The sequence below is a fragment of the Mus caroli genome, chromosome 7 (assembly GCF_900094665.2).
Source record: "Mus caroli chromosome 7, CAROLI_EIJ_v1.1, whole genome shotgun sequence".
Lineage (NCBI taxonomy): Eukaryota > Metazoa > Chordata > Mammalia > Rodentia > Muridae > Mus > Mus caroli.
This window is the reverse complement of record NC_034576.1, coordinates 114802003-114818860: the sequence shown is the minus strand read 5'-3', so window position 1 is coordinate 114818860 and position 16858 is coordinate 114802003. Positions and strand designations below refer to the sequence as shown.

The 16858-nt window shown below is 45.6% G+C and overlaps 1 protein-coding gene and 1 pseudogene across 1 annotated transcript in view; both read right to left on the bottom strand.

The window, feature by feature from the left end:
* The window catches only part of Parva (parvin alpha), a 162148-nt gene that overhangs the window by 53224 nt on the left and 92066 nt on the right, over positions 1-16858 (bottom strand). The window lies entirely within an intron of this gene.
* LOC110297549 lies at positions 15498-16745 on the bottom strand (annotated as a pseudogene).

Here is a 16858-nt window from a genome sequence, read left to right as displayed (position 1 = left end):
AAAAAAAAAAGAGTTGCCATGGTCATGGTGTTTCTTCACAGCAATAGAAAGCGACTAAGACACTCCCTCCGGCAGGGGAAAGCTAAGCTTCAAAGAAGGCTCTGAGACCAGACCAGCTGCCTGGAAGGAGTGAAACTAGCTGCGCGGAAGAGGTTTAGACCAACTGAGGCATTTTACAACCTGTTGAGCGGCCTGCAGGCTGTGCAGTGTGCTTCCGGTTCCCAACTTTTTGAGCTGTCACCCACACTGGGGTGGGCTTTAGTAGTGCAGCTATCGTTGAGTCACTTCTCTTCCTGTAAGTAACCCTTCAGCAATATTCCTGTAGATGGCCCCAATAAAACCCAGTGGTTCACCAAACTCTGTTTTGGTGATATCTGTACTTTGGTCTGTCATGGGTTTCCTATCTGGGATGAGTAGATGTGGGTATTACGCCTCCCCAGGAAAAGTTTTTCACACAGCAGCAGGCAAAGGTGACCTTGAACTTTGGCCTCTACCTCTTGGTGCTGGGATCAGAAGCATGTATAATCAGCTCTTTGGTTATGTGGTGCTAGGAACTGAACCCAGGGCTTTGTGCAGGCTGGGAAGCACTCTTCCAACTGAGCCTCACTCTAGCCAGGGGACACTCTGTCCTCTGTTTACTATCAGATTCCCTAAGAGGTCCGATAGCACATGCTTAGTTTAGGAACTAGATGCCTAGATTCAAACTCAGGCTCTACCACTTTCTCTGCTATGTGACCTTGAACAAACCCATTAATTTCCTGTGCCTCAGTTTCCTTATTTGCATGATGGGAGTAAAAATAATATTGCCAACTTCTTAGATCTCTTGAGAAGATAAAATGAGTTCCTGGTCCCTGGAAAGAACCATGGATGTATGAGCTGCTGCTACTACTTAAGATGATGCATTGATTAAATAACTCAGGCTGCAAAGATCACTGTTTAGGGCACAGGCTAGATGCAGAGGCAGAATTTACCCAAGGAGTTTTAAAAAGGCCTTCATGTTGTTGGGGTGGGGGTGGGGGTGGGGGTGGGGAGGTGGGAGAGTGTTGGGCCAAGAGTCATTTACACTTTAGTCTGAACTTTAGCCCGACTCTGTGTGCATTATTGTGCATTTCTGAGATAGAATTTGTAGCGTTTGTTTTGTTCTTTTGAGACAGAGTCTTGCCAGGTAGCCCAGGCTGCTCTCAGATTCACTATGTAGCACATGATGGCCTCAAACCTGCATCAGTCCTTTTGCCTTGGCTTTCTGGGTGCTGAGATTACAAGCCTGAGACACTACTCCTGACCAGTCCGCATTTTGTGAAGGAAGAAAATCCACTTCTGCCCCAAATGTAGCTAGAGCCAGAGAATAAACACAGTGGTCTTAAAATATCTCCTTCTGACTAGAAAGATGATAGTCCCAGCCGGGACTCCTAAAGGTGGGTCTGAATGAGGTCTCCCCTCCGAGAGCATTGTTCAGAATGTTTACAGATGAACACAGCTACAGTCAGAACCCCGCCCTCTGGCCTGCCTCTTCAATTCACTCACAGAGACATAACAAGCCCCAGAAGAAAGGCTGAGATATGCTTACAATTGGAAATGGGTGTTTGGAAGAAACCATTGGGCAGGAACCCCATTCCCGTTCCATTAACCGCTGACTCAGAGCCAGTTGTTTGGAAAAGCCAATATGCAAACTGCTCAGTCTGCGCCTGGCCCCCGCCCCACGAGGCCCCATTAGCAGCCACTTTCCCAAAACAGCCCGCCCTGCTTTGGAAGGTTCCTTTCTATTCAACCCGAGCAGGGCCCAGCAGCAGCCTGCTTGCCAGGCCCTGAGCTCGGAAAGACAAAGGGCCGCGATTGAATTTTCTCGGCGGCGCAGAATCTGAAGATGTTGTTTACTCTAGAGAATGAGCTGAAGTTCCCGGCCCGAGGGTGCAGTCTCTAGCCGCTCACCCGCCATTAGTCATAACTTAATAAAAGCCCTAAACTAGCGGAAGAGCCGGCTGCAAAGGCGCAGAGATTGCCTTAGTTCACCCCAAGAAAAGGGGTTTCTTCATCTCATTTTATTTTCTAGAAAATGCCATCTGAAATGAGGTCCAGCATCCAGCAGAGGCAGACTTGGGGACTTGAAGAGGTGGATTCGAATCCTGCTCTGGTTTTTATTAGCAGTAGGACCTGATGTGGTTTCCTGCAGTTAGAGCTGAAGCGGTTCTCTCAGAAATGACAGCATAGCGGACACGTCTGGTTTCCTCCCGTGTTTATCCTTTTGAAAGAACCCCCATTTTCGTCTAGGATCCACCTGCCCTCCTGGGTCTAGAGTGAGATCCTGATTGCTTCAAGTCAGTAGTGGTGCTCCCCACCCCTGCCTCGGGGGCCATATGATACAACTCTAGTCAGAGCTTTGAGTGGAAATAGTCCTAGGAGTTTCTAGGAATAATTCCCCCCCCCCTTTAAGAAAGAGTCCCATGGAAGGTAAGTCTTTTTCCTTTCTTCTCTCCACCATTGTATTATTATGTGTAACCTTGCTATGGTCCTTTTATAGCCAAGAGGTAAGTCTGCCTGAAGAAGCTAACATGCTGAAGTTGTCAAGAGTGAAAGAAAAGAGGGGAGGGGGTTGTTGATACTGGTGAGCTGCTGCCCCAGAAACCACCCCTTACTATGTAAGCTGGAAGAGCAGATGGACCAGGGACAGTCTACCCAGCTAAGTGCATGGGAATCAGGATTACGTGGCTAGCATAGGTCTGTACTTGATGGTAACTTAAGCTCCTCTTTCTCCCCAGAAAGAACAGGATAGCCACAGGGCTTGGTGAAGCCTAAACTTCTATGCCTGGGAGCCCCAAGAACCCCAGGAGAGAAACAAGTATGGAAAAAAGAATGGAAAAAAGGTTTCTAAAGGTGAAAGAGGGTTGTGGGTGGAGCTGGGCTGGTGGGTGGATGGAAAAAAGAATGGAAAAAGGTTTCTAAAGGTGAAAGAGGGTTGTGGGTGGAGCTGGGCTGGTGGGTGGGGCTGGGCTGGTGGGTGGGGCTGGGCTGGCACACTTGAAGCCCTGGGTTCCATCTCCAGGGATGGGTGCACACAGCAACTCCAGCACTGTGGAAGGGGAGGCAGGAGGATCAGAAGTTCAAGACCATACATAATGAGTTTGAGGCTCCCTGTGCAGGATCCCTGATTATATTCACTCAACTGAGAAGCACCACTGAGTGCCTCCTCTGGAGCCTGGAGACATGCCTCACTCTGCTCCCAGGAGTGGAGAGGACAGGCCCAGGGGAACCATGGGACTAGTGTGTTGCACTCTAGGTGCCAGATGGGAACCAGAGGAACTTGTGTGGAATGAGGCTGATTTTGAAGCTGAACACTGGGAAGTGGAAGGGTTCCTAGCAAAAGGGACATCTGAATAGGACTTTGAAACACGTACATTGCCATTACCCCAAAGCACTTATGTGTGAAAATAGGGAGGTTTGGGGAAGCAGGGTAGGGGGGAGACAGTGGTGATGATGTCTGAACATTATGACGGAGTGAGCACATTCAAGGAAGAGAAACAAGGGAGTGGCAGAGATGTGGATGGGCCGGAGTGTTAGGGCCTTGGGCTTGGTCATAGAGAAAGAAAGAGCAGAACGCCTCCAATGGAGGAGACAGAGGGAGTGTCACTAGGCTGCCATTATCACTGCACAAGCTGACCTTCCTCCCACACACTGGAAAGAACAACTGGAATTTTAAACTAAATGTAGTGCCATTCCAGTAGCATAAATATAACACTTGGGAGAAACCAAACTAAATGTGAAGAGGATCAAGATGTGGACAATATAAACCTCTCAGTCACAGCCATAGGGAGCTGTTTCCTTGTCACTGACAGACTAATCCTGAGGCTCACATGCAAAGGCAGTACAGAGACTGGCTATAGACTTCAAGACACCAGTAAAGTTATCATAGTCAAAACAGGATGCCATTGATAACAGCTTAATGACATGGAACAGAGAACCCAGAAACAGACCCAAACATCATCCCATGGATCCCTGGCTAACATTGAACTTATCATATAGTTGAGGGTGGTCTTGCTCCTGATCCTCCTGCCTCCACCTCCTAAATCCTGGTCTTGTAGGTGTGTTTCATCATACTTGACTTATGTGGTGCTGGGGATGGAATGCAGGGTTTTGCCCATGCTAAACCAGCACTCTACACACTGAACTCCATCCAAGCAAACTCAGTTCATCTCCTGAAGGCACAAAGGCAAATCTACACAGAACGCACAGTCTTTTAAACAAAGGACCCTAAATGGATTGGACGTCCAGAAGCAGAAATATCAACGAAGACAAAGATTATAAACTTTTTCCCAAACTTGAAATAACTGCAGACTGAAATCTAAAGTATAACACCTTAGCCTTCCTGCCCCTCTCAAAAGAGGGGGGCACACTGATCTTGGGTACAGCAATGAACTTTTAAGATAAAAACAGTAAAAGGAAAATCTATGAAAGAACTCTGTTGAGCCTTATTAAAACATCTACTCTCAGAAACACAGCTAAAGCATGAGAAGGGGCTGCAGAGATGATTCAGTGGATACAGTGGTTGTTGTGCAAGCCTGAGGACCTGAGATTGAATCCCCAGCATCTACACAGAGTTGGGCATGGTAAGACTCATCTGTAATTCAGTGTTCCTATGGGGAGATTCTATGTAGAGATGGGGAGTTCCCAAAAGCTCGTGAGGGGCTAGCCTGGCAAACACAGTGACAAAATGACAAACAGATACCGTGTCAAACAAGGTACAAAGTGAGGACTGACACCAGAGGTTGTCCTGCAAACACTCATGAATGCACATACATGGGTATGAACTCATACATACATACACATATGAACTTATAACATATATACACATACATACACATGCACAAACACACGTGAGAATGGATAAGTCAAAGTTGAAACAATTTGAACAAAAAAAAATAAAAATTATATTGGATTATAAGCAAAGGCATAAAATAAATATCTAGGCATCCATTCTGATATAAACAGCTGAATAAATTAACAGAGGGATGGCTTTCCCAGATAACTGCTGGGCTTAGTGGCACTCATCCTTAATCCTAGCACTTGGGAGGCAAAGGCAGGCAGATCTTTGTTGGTTTGAGGCCAGCCTGGTCTACATAGTAAGTTCCAGAACAGCCAGAACCACATAGAGCATTGGTTCTCAACCTTCCTAATGCTGTGACCCTTTAATACAGTTCCTCATGCTGTGGTGACCCACCCCCCACCATAAAATTACTTTTGTTGCTACTTCATAACTGTAATTTGCTATTACTATGAATCATAATGTAAAATCCGTGTTTTCCAACAGTCTTGGGCGAACCCTGTGATAGGGTCACTTGATCCCCAAAGAGGCTCATGACCCACACAGGTTGAAAACCACATGCATAGATTGACCCTGTCTCAAAAAAAATTCAGATAACTTAGTAGATCTTTGCAGTTTAAACTGGGCACAATTTCCTTCCCTTAGTTGTGGGTTGTGTCAGTAGCTTTCTCATTCTACAATATTGTATGGAAAGGAGGCACAAGGCCTGGCTTTATTCTGGAAGCATCCTGACATGCTACCTTAAACATATGACCAAGTCAACATTAACAGCCGTGTGGCATGCTGATCCTGAACACTACTGGTATGATAAGGTCAAATAGCCACTTTGCCTTTTCTTCTCAGAAGCCACATCCCAAAGCCTAATGAGGAGAAAGATGTCAGCTATATACCCCAGTAGAAGAAGAACCTAAAAAACACTTGGCCAGGGGCTGGAGAAATGTATCATTTAAGAACACTGGCTGCTCTTCTAAAGGAAGTCTCAGCGCCCACACTAACTCTAGTTCCAGGGGATCTGACACACTTTCCTGGCCATCATTGATATCAGATATGGATATTGTGCACAAACATACATGCCAGCAAAACACTCATACATATTTAAAAAACAAACAAAAACAAAAACAACAGTATTAACAACAACAATAACAACAACAACAAATCCCTCAAATACTTGGCCAGTTCTTCTCAGAACTGTCAAAGTTACCATATCCCCAGTCTGCAAGATTAACAGCTAAGAGAGGATGGAACTGGCCACAGTGCCCCACACCTGTGATCCCAGGGCTTGGGAAGTGGAAGTAAGAGGATCAGAAGTTCAAGGCCAGCCTTGGCCTCACAATGAGTTTAAAGTCTGCTAGAGAACATGAGGTCCTGTTTTCAAAAACCACAAGCCAAGGCTAGCAAGAAGGCTCAGCAGGTGATGGCATTTGCTGACTGGGACCTACACAGCAGAGGGAGGGAGCTGACGCATGAAAGTTGACCTCTGACCTCTACATGTCTGCCACAGTCACTCCTGAACCACATTCAATAAATGTAAAAAAGCAAATACTAAAGCAGCCAAAACCAAACCACTACCATGCTGAACTACAGTTCTCACAAGCATGCCTTATTTAACAATGGAAGATGGAAGTGTGGGGACTGGGGGCGGGATACGAGGAAAGTGTACATGTCTGCAAATGTTCTGTGACTCTAAAACTATACCAAAAGAATATTTTAAAAAGCTAATATGAATTTACTAGTTGTGCTGGCTAGTTTTATGTCAACTTGACAGAAGCAAAGCCATCTGAAAGGAAGGAATCTCAAATGAGAAAATGTCTCCATAAGAGCCAGCTGTAGGGTGTTTTCTTAGTGATATGGGAAGATCCAGCCAATTATGGGTGGTGTTATCTCTGGGCTGGTGGTCTTGGGTTCTATAAGAAAGCAGGCTGAGCAAGCCATGATGAGCAAGCTAGTAACCTCTGCATCAGCTCCTGTCTCTGGGTTCCTCGCTGTCTGAGTTCCTGTCCTAACTTCCTTCCATGATGAACAATGTGTGAACCAAATAAACCCTTTCCTTCCCAAGTTGCTTTGGACATGGTGTTTCATCAAAGCAATAGAAACCCTAAGACACTACTGTTGTAGAAAAATATACACTGCTCATGGGCTAAAGCTAGAAAGAAAGAAATCCGTAATTATATGGGACACATAGGTTTCCTCCCTTCTCCGGGAAGATCATGGTGACTTGTTTTCTAGATGCATCTGAACAGAAGACAATACACCAAGATCATCACAAAAATCCCACAACAAGGGCAATACTCATTATGATCCCAAGAAGCTAGGCAGAAAGCCCTCAGTCCAGGGCTGTGATGTCATGGCCCAACCTCACTGTCAACTTGACTGGATTTAAAATCACCATGGAGACACACTTCCTGGGTGTTTCCAGACAGGTTTAACTGTGAAAGGAAGATCCACCCTAATGTTGACAGCACCATCCTGTGCTTCAGGGCCCAGACTGAATAAAAAGGAAAAGGGAAAATGGGAAGCTGAGCTCCAGCCTTCATCTCTGCTCCCTGCATCTCTCACATTCAAGCCACCGAGGAGCCTTCTCTGCCACGATGGACTGCATCTTCAACTGTGAGCCAAATACTTCCTTCCTCAAGGTGCTTGCCAGGTATTTTGTCATGATAACAAGAGAGGAAAGCAACCAATAGAATGGCTGCAGGGAACAGAAAGAGCTTCCTCTTTGCTTAAGGATGCTTAAGAGACTACCTTCACTCTCTAGGAAAGGGGTGGATGGGTGGGTCTCACGGGTGGATCTCTTACGCTTATCAAGGCTCAAGGCCCCTGATAGGGGTTTTTGTGTCCAGAGTTTCTGGTCTAGTTTTCTGTTGCAACATAAGCAAACGGCTGGAAACTTGGCAGCTTACAGCAAGAGCTGTAGGTTAGAAGACCAATGTGGGTCTCACTGGGTTCAAGTGGAGACATCAGTGTGCCTGCATGCCTCTGTGGGGTTCTAAGCAAACTGTGTTCTCACCCCTTTGCCCACACTCCTTGTCTTTTGGTTCTATCACGCCATCTCCAAAGCCAGGACTGGGAGGAGGAAGGGGGTGGATTTTCCAGTTGCATCCCTCTGACCCTTCTTCAATTACCTTGTGCTTCCACTAGGTCTACCTGGGTAATCCAGTATGGACTTCCCACTCAAATCCAAACCATAATCTTTAATCCCCCCTTTTCACATAAAGCACTTGTTCAAAGATCTCCAGGGTATCAGGATCTGGGTATCTCTGAAAAGACCATACTGTCTACAGTGGCTTTTCCTATGGATCAGGGAGATTCTCTTCTCCCCTTGCCTTTCCTTCCAACATATGGGTTCACCTCCCTCTTTGGGAGATTGCCAAAGGAAAATGCAAAGCCCTGGTCCTGCCCACCCAGCCCCTCAAACAAGGGAAGCTCTACTATTTTCAACAACAACAAAAAATGTTACTTGTTTTCACAACTATCATAGACAAGACAGGAGCCAATCCTTGGTGACCTTAACTCAATGCCAGAGTAGAATCACATGCTCCTATACTCTGTATAACTATTTAGTCACAAAGGTCTCCCATCAGGTTTTGGGAACACACACACACACACACACACACACTCACCCTGGAAAAAAAGCCATAGGGGAGACTGGCACTGTGACAGGAAGGGGTGGAAGGATCCATAGTCTTCCGTCTTAATTTTTCCAGCAGTTTTTAATTTGGTCGGCTTTGTAGCTGCTGCAGAGTTGGAAGGTAGCCAAGCAATGACCCAGGGCATGATTTTATTGTTCCGCCCAGCACGTGGTACAGTTGCCCTCCAATTGCTGACAAGCTTAGAGGGAGAGGGCAGAACACAACTACTGGTGGGTTCCAGGCAGTCAAAAATGTGAATGGAAACATTTGCTGAGGTCTTAAAAGAGCCACGGGAGTTCAATTTAAATAGGACAAGGCAAGGAGGGGCCAAGGGAACAACACATCAGTGGGATTGCTTGTTCCATGCAATGGCCTGTTACTTCTTTATACCACACGACTGCCTTGCCTTTAAAGTCTACCCAGGGCTGGTGAAATAGCTCAGCAGCTAAAGGTGCTTGCTGCCAAGCCTGATGACATGAGTTCAATTCCCCAGGACCCACAGAATGGAAGGAGAGAACCAACTCCAGCAAGTTGTCTTTTGACTTACACACACACACACACACTTATTTAAGGGAGCTGTAGCTGCTAGACATTTAGGGATTTTCCAGATTTGGAGGAGCAGTGTTGAAACATGCTTGCCTAACACACATGAGAACCTGTGCTTGACCCCTAGCCCTGTATTAGTCAGGCCTGGGTATAGACCTGTAACCCCAGCAATCAGGAGCATGAGACTCAAGCATTGCCTTGATTACAGACTAAGTGTGAGGTCAGCCTGGGCTACAGGAGACCCTGATGTGAAAGGGAGTGGGGGTCAGATGTTGGATCGAGGACCGTAAGAGGTGATAACTTCCTCCCTCATATGTGGCAGTATGTCCTCACCAGATTGCAGGAGATGAGTTCCACAGAAGCTGTTGGTATTAATAGTCAGGGGCCTTGTAGAAAACACCTCTTAGAGACTTCCCATCAGCCCAGCCCCCAACCCCAGCTGTCTTCACTTTGTCAGGCATAGGCTATGGGACTCCAGGAACTAGACCCTGGCAAAAACGTGAAGAGATTTAATTATACCAAGACCTACACTGCTTCCTACAGGTGAGCCAACATGGAGGCAACTGTGGGTAGCTCTGAGGTGGGAGGTGCAAACTTCTATTGTACCCATGGAGGGGCTCAAGACTTCTCATCTCCCCCCAAAAATTGGTGGGAGATAAAGAGTATATTTTTAGGAAGAAATTTGAGTAGGGTACATTTTTTTTCTTTCCAAGTAACAGAGCAATAAGGAACAGACTAGACCTGAAGCTGAACCCTGTCCTTTATGTTTTGACACTAGGCCTAAGCCATTTCTGAGATCTGGCTCCATGACATGACCACACGGGAGCATCTAAGGCTGTCCTGACCTTACTCAGGCTGATCCGAGAATGCCAAGTTAAATTGAAGAGGCAGCCTGCTCTCATCAGAGTCTTGCAGCCTCTTGAGGAAGCTGCTGAGGGTGGAGAGAGAGGCCAGGCCCTGTGCTGGCTGTTTCCCAAATAGCAGTTTCCCCTTTACAATCCTCTGGGAAACAGAGTTGAAGTTCAGAGGTAGTTCAGCCCACTGTGACAACTGCAGGGCCACCAGCTGTCGGATGGAACAACAATGGGTATATGATTATTACCTTTAACTGTCAATCTGACCCAAACAGATTCACTTAGGAAGAGTCTCAATGAGGGATCGCCCCCCATTGGGTTGACCCCTGGGCATGTCTGTGTGAGACTGGCTTAATTAAGTTAACTATTAGGGGGAAGACTCAGACCACTGTGGGCAGCACCATTCCTTAGGCAAGGAATCTTGAACTGTGTAAGAGTGGAAATCTACAGCTGAACACAAGCAAGTGAGCTATCATGGGTGCATTTATTTCTTTTTGTTCTAGACTATGGGTATGATGATAGCTGCTTCAAGCTCCTGCTGCCTTGAGTACTCTACAGCAGACCTGCAATTCTGAATGAAAAGAAAAGAAAAGAAAAGAAAAGAAGAGAAAAGAAAACAAAAGAAACCTTTTCTCCCCTAAATTGCTTTTTATCAGGTTTGTGTTTGTTTGTTTGTTTTTAATCACAGGGGCAGAAATGAAGCTAGGACAGGAGGCACTGAACATCTGCTCATTCTTTTCTCCTATCTTCAATGGCTGTGCACCAATATGATGTACCTTTCTCCAAGAGAGAACGAGCCCTTGGCCTGGAAACTCACAGCCATACACACCCCAAGTCTAGGGTGCCAGCAGCTGCTCTGGAAGAACTCCAAGCATGTCCAGAAAGGTCCAGATGGGGAAGAGGAATGGGCTTCACAATAAAGGTGGCATCAGGTCTTTTTTGTCCCCAGAGGTCTGTTTCTCTGTCCATCTCACCCAGCAGTGTGCAATTACACACCTGTGTGCATATCTGAAGAACATCTGTATCCCCCATGATTCCAAAAGGCCCAAGGGCCATCCACCAGCATCTGCCAGCATCCGACACACAATGAATGCTTAACATGCATTTGCTGAATGAGTGAACAGGATGGCAACGTGGGCCGCCGGGCTGCTCTGCAGAGACCTGCAGCCAAATAAACAGCTCGACTTTTTACACCAGGATTAATCCCTCGATGGTCTGGTCTTCCGGAGGGGACTGGAAGGGATAAAGGACCAAAGCATCCATGGATGACCACATCCACCAGAGTTGGTGACATATGCCTGTCCAGAACGTGGGAGTTCAGGAAATCTGGTGTGAGGCCATTGCGCTTATCATTTTAGACCCCCTTAGTGCTAGATAAAGTCCTGCCCAGACCTGGAAATTCATGGAGTATGGCACTAGAAATGGCACCGGCTGCCAGTCTCTGCACCACGAGAGCCATCACAGCTCCCTGGTTATTTATCTTTTTTTTTTTTCGAGACCAGCAAACCCATGTTGACAGCAAATCTGTACAGAAAAATCTATTAAAAGAAATTGTGGTGAGTCGAACTGCTTTAACTGTCTGCCGTTCTGCTGATTGCGGGCTGCGCACCTCGCCTGAGCCTGCCTTCTGTACAACCTTCCATTTGATTCAATTCAATGGATAATTAGGGAGTCTCAACTCCGTGCAAGGCAATGCACTGGGACCCTCATTCCAGTAGCATCTTCCAAGCACAGGGCAGGATTTAACTTAGAGACAGAAATGAGCACATACAAAGATGTGCAGAGCAGCAAAGGCCGTAGGATATTACCTTACAAAGACCATTTCAAAAACACTTATGTTGAACCTGTGTGAGCAGGTATGGGATAGCTGGTACCACACATTATGCATCTGTTCTAACACACATTTAGCATCTGTGGTGAGCAATGTTCCTGGATCACAGAGATGGTCAATCTTGACTAGATATATAATCACTGTGGAAACATACCTCTGGTTGTGTCTACGAGGGTATTTCCAGAAAGGCTTAACTAAGAGGATTTACCCTAACTGCAGAAGTATAGTTTTATGGATTGGGGTGCAAGGATGAATGAAAAAGAGAAACTATAGTATTCTCTCAGTGCTTTCTGGATGGATGCAATGAGGCCAGCTACCTTCTGTGCTATGAAGGGCCATAGCTCATGCTGAGCCAGCATAACCGCTTCCTTCCTTCCTTCCTTCCTTCCTTCCTTCCTTCCTTCCTTCCTTCCTTCCTTCCTTCCTTCCTTCCTTCCTTAAGATGCTTTTGTCATAGCACGGAAGAGTAACTCATACAGGCACAGCTACATCTGCAGTGAAGAGAACGAAGGAGAAACTGCCCCTGCCTGCTCACGTGGAGGTGGGAATTAGAGCATTTCAGAAGACAAGGCACTTCAGTGGCTTCAGGAATTCAGTAGGGGCTGGGAGATGAGACAGAACAGGCTAGAGGCTGGCACAACCATGTGTGTCATCATAGAGTGAATCCAAGATCACATAAGCCAGAACATGCAATATGTGGGCTTAGACCTGAAAACAGTGCCCAGCCCCTTGATAAGTAAAAACAGTTTTTGCAAGTTTGAAGGGTAACTCGGAAAGGTTCTCCAGAGGCTGGGGACGCAACTCTATTGGTAAATTTCTAGCCAAGCAAGGATGAAAATCTGAGTTTGATCCCCAGCATTCTCAGAAAAAGCTTGCACGGTGGCTTGTACTTATAACCCCAATGCTAGAGAGGTGTAGACAGGTGGATCCCTGGGGCTTGCTGGCTGGCCAGCCAACTTAGCTGAATCATGAGTTCCTGGAAAGCCAGGAACCTTTGCAAATAAAAAGGCAAAGTGGGCTGGGCGGTGGTGGCACACGCCTTTAATCCCAGCACTTGGGAAGCAGAGGCAGGCAGATTTCTGAGTTCAAGGCCAGCCTGGTCTACAAAGTGAGTTCTAGGACAGCCAGCAGGGCTATACAGAGAAATCCTGTCTGGAAAAACCAAAAAAAAAAAAAAAAAAAAAAAAAAAAAAAAAAGAAAGAAAAAGAAAAGTGGGGAGCGTTTGAGGAACACATCCAAGGTTGACCCCTGGCCTCTCCATGCACGTGTATTTACACACACAAGGGGGTGGTAAGAGGGAGAGAGACCTCCAGGGAATCCAGCCAAGTAGAAGTCTAGCCCAGGACACATGTTCCCATGATAAGGTAGACTGAGTTAGTCTGCCCTTTAGAGACAGCAGTCCCTGGATGAATCTGAGCACAGCCTTTTGACTTACTCCCTTTCCAAACTGGGAATCCTATCTCTTAGCTCACAGCTTGGTAACGAGCTACCATGACATAACACATATAAAATGCCTAGCACAGCAGAGCCTATCTCCCCAAGCACTCAGTACCTGCTCATTTACCTTTTCACCACCTCTTGACAGTGTGTGCCTAGTAATGGGTGACCACTAGGAGAGACAGAGAGGCTTGCCAGAGATGATCTAACGGGTTAAGAATGCCTGTGAGAGCCATCTGTGCTCAAAAACCAAGAGAGGAGACTGTGAGAAAGGACCACCCCTCGTCTTGGGTGGACTGTGACAAGATGATGAGGAAGGGGCAAGCTCACACAAAGGCTCCGCAATGCAGAAAGATGCTTGGGGCACGTGGCACAGTGGAGCACCCAGACATGGAGTGAAGGGCCATATGATGGCTGTGACTGAGTCTGGAGGGAGGGTGTACAAGGAAAAAGAAGACAGCATGGTGAAAGCAGAGGGGAGACAGCTGAGGTGGCTGTCATGGAAGCTGGTGCTGCCACTAGTTGTGGCCATTGTGCCACTAGTTGGCTGAATTTTCAGAAGTGGGCAAATGATATCCAGTGGCTACAGCACTTGGGCTGTGGTATCTCAAGATCAATGCCATTGAGAGAAGGGGCTGACTCTAGACCTGAACATATTAAGACCAGAGACATGGGATGAGCCTGGGTCATCTGACTTGCCGAAGCCCGTCAAGTGTGGGCTTCTATCAGCTATAGAAGTATCAGTCAGGCTTTGGCTGGCCAAAGGCAGAAAAATTAAACAAAGACAGAGATAGTAATGGACTGAAATAGATCAACTACATGTAAACCCAAGGATTAATAATGGATTGATGATGATGATGACGATGATAACCTAGGGAACTAGGGAGATGGCTTAGTTGGGAAAGTGCCTCCTGAGCAAGCATGAGGACCCGAGTTCAATCCCCAGCACCACTGCAAAAGTCCAGGTGTGGCAACTAGTTCTTGTGATCCCAGTGTGAAGTGGAGACAGGAGGATGGCTGGGGCTCACTGGCCAGCCCGCCCCTGTGAGTCAGTGAATCCCAGGCATCGGTGAGAGACCCTGTCTCAAAAAAGAAGCACAATGCTGGGAGCTCTCCCTCCAGCTCTGGGTGAATGTATAAACAGTTTCAGCTAACTAGTGATGGTTCAGTGCCCCAGTAGACCAGCTATCTAAATAATGACCATCAGTGGCTCCTTGATTCACAAGAAGAGAGGCAAGGAGTAGTAAGGCCTCCCTTCAGAGACAAGTTCTGCTGATCCCACCCCTAACCAGCAAGCTTCGGAAATGCAGGGGCCAGATGAGTAAGTTCAAACACACTACCACCGTCCAATTAGCAGAGTCCAGACTGTTAGAAACTCTACAGGTTTCTCAAAAACAAACAAACAAACAAAACATTGCAAAGATACAAAAGAACATGAGCAGGGAGCCACCAATCCCAGCAAGGTTTCTGTTGTTGTCATCTTAAATATTGATTCCAACATGCTGGAAAGTAATTACTAAATGATCAAAATTTGGAAAATGAAAGGCTGGAAAATGTTAAGGAATTGATTTTTTTCTTATGTAATTTCTTAAAATAAAAAATCCTTCTATAATAAAATAAATCACTTTTGTGGTACCCTGAAATGTAAATTTTAAATATTGAAAAACTATACCTAGGGCTGGAGAGATGGCTCAGCGGTTAAGAGCACTGATTACTCTTTCAGAGGTCCTGAGTTCAATTCCCAGCAACCACATGGTGGCTCACAACCATCTGTAGTTCCCATTACAGATGCCTTCTTCTGCCTTCCCATCTTATGCCTTCTTCTCGTGTCCGAGGAGAGCAACAGTGTACTCACAGACATAAAATAAATAGATAAATCTTAAAAAAAAAAGAAAAGGAAAACTATACCTAAATAAATGGTAAAAATTTTAAAGCCTTTATGCATAATACATAGAATTATTTATTATTATTATTATTATAATATCTGGGATTTAATGCAAATTAACTTTCCAGTGAAGATGAGAGATCAGGTAAGAAGTATCAAGATCAAGATTGGCTGGGCAGAGATGGCACACAACTTTAATCCAGGAGGCAGAGGCAGGTGGATCTCTGTGAGTTCGAGGTCAGCCTGGTGTACAGAGTGAGTTGCAGGATAACCAGAGCTATACAGTGAAACCCTGTCTCAAAACAAAACAAAACAAAACAAAACAAAACAAAACAAAACAACAAACAAAGTCAAGATCATTGGTTCATTGGTGAATTTACTGACAGATTTACTTTGGGGGGGAGGGTAGCGGGGGGGGGCGGGACCCACACTATCCTTTCTATGTTTGTGTGCATTAGAAGTTTCATATTGTCAGTTGTTTTGGTTTTCTATAATTTCTTTTTTTTTTTTTACTTTATTAAAATACGGAGTTTATTTCACATGTATATTTGTCTCCCTACCATTTCCACATCTGACCGCCACTATTACTATGTCCTATCATAACATTCCATACATACTTAAAACCAAGTAAAGGGTGGAGTTCCATCCTTGAAAACTAAACAGGCATTTTAGACAACACATTCTTGGCAATTGAACCTGGACAACATTTATCAAACACAGTAGGGAAAAGTTCTCACTTTGCATTATAAAAAGGACAGCCAGATATCAACTATTACAGAAATGAAGACAGAATATTTCAAACTGTTTAAACCCTTTTCTTAAAGAGACTTCCTCCACTGCCAGAGATCTTGAATAGCCTCCTGGTCAGTCATCCGGAAACAATTCTTCACATAATTAATGAACTTGGCTTCCACTTTGGGAAGAGAACCGCCTTTTTCTATACTTGCTTGCATTTGTGCCTTACTGTCTTCTACAGAACTAGGTCCTTTTGGTGTTTTAGGAGTCTTTTCCTGTTTTTTGAAGGACTCTTGACCCTTTGATCTTGGTGTTGATGGTTTTAAGTCTTTTCCATTTTGGTTTGATTTTTGTGCATTTTTGGCTGGGGTATCTCGTACAGATTTCTTCACTGGGACCTTTTCTTCAGTTTCCTCTTCATCAAAATCATCATCATCATCGTCTTCATCATCCTCATCATCGTCCTCATCATCTTCATCAAGTTTTACTTTTTTCTGTGGAACCTTGTTACCACCTCCAGGAGCAGATCGCTTTCCAGACATGCCTAAGAGTTTTACATCCTCCTCATCTTCATCTTCAGACTCTGCATCTTCCTCTACAGCTACTAGATGCTGTCCACTAATGTGCACAGGCCCTGAACCACACTTCAACCCTAAGACCACAGGTGGTGTAATTTTGAAGCCCCCGAGGGAAACTGTTGGTTGTACAGACATTTCCAAAGTTGCCAGTGTGACTTTAATTGGACTGCCTTCATAGTTCATTGCTTCTGCCTCGATGATGTGTAACTCATCTTTTGCCCCTGCTCCTAAACTGACCGTTCTTAATGACAACTGGTGCTCATTTTCATATTATCCACTTTAAAGTGATAGTCTTTGTCAGCCTTTAGTTCACAGCCGAAAAGGTAGTTCTGAGGCCTAAGAGGACTCATGTCCATATCCATCGAGTCTTCCATGAGGTGGAGGCGCGCACTTCGGTGTGGGAGAAGCTGGACGGAAGACAACTGCCTCCTGTTCCACAGAACAGACGCGCAGGACGGAATCACACCAAGCTATAATTTCTTGATTAAAAAATGTTTTGTCTCTTTGAGACAAAGCCTTTTTATGTAACTACATCCGCCCTCACAG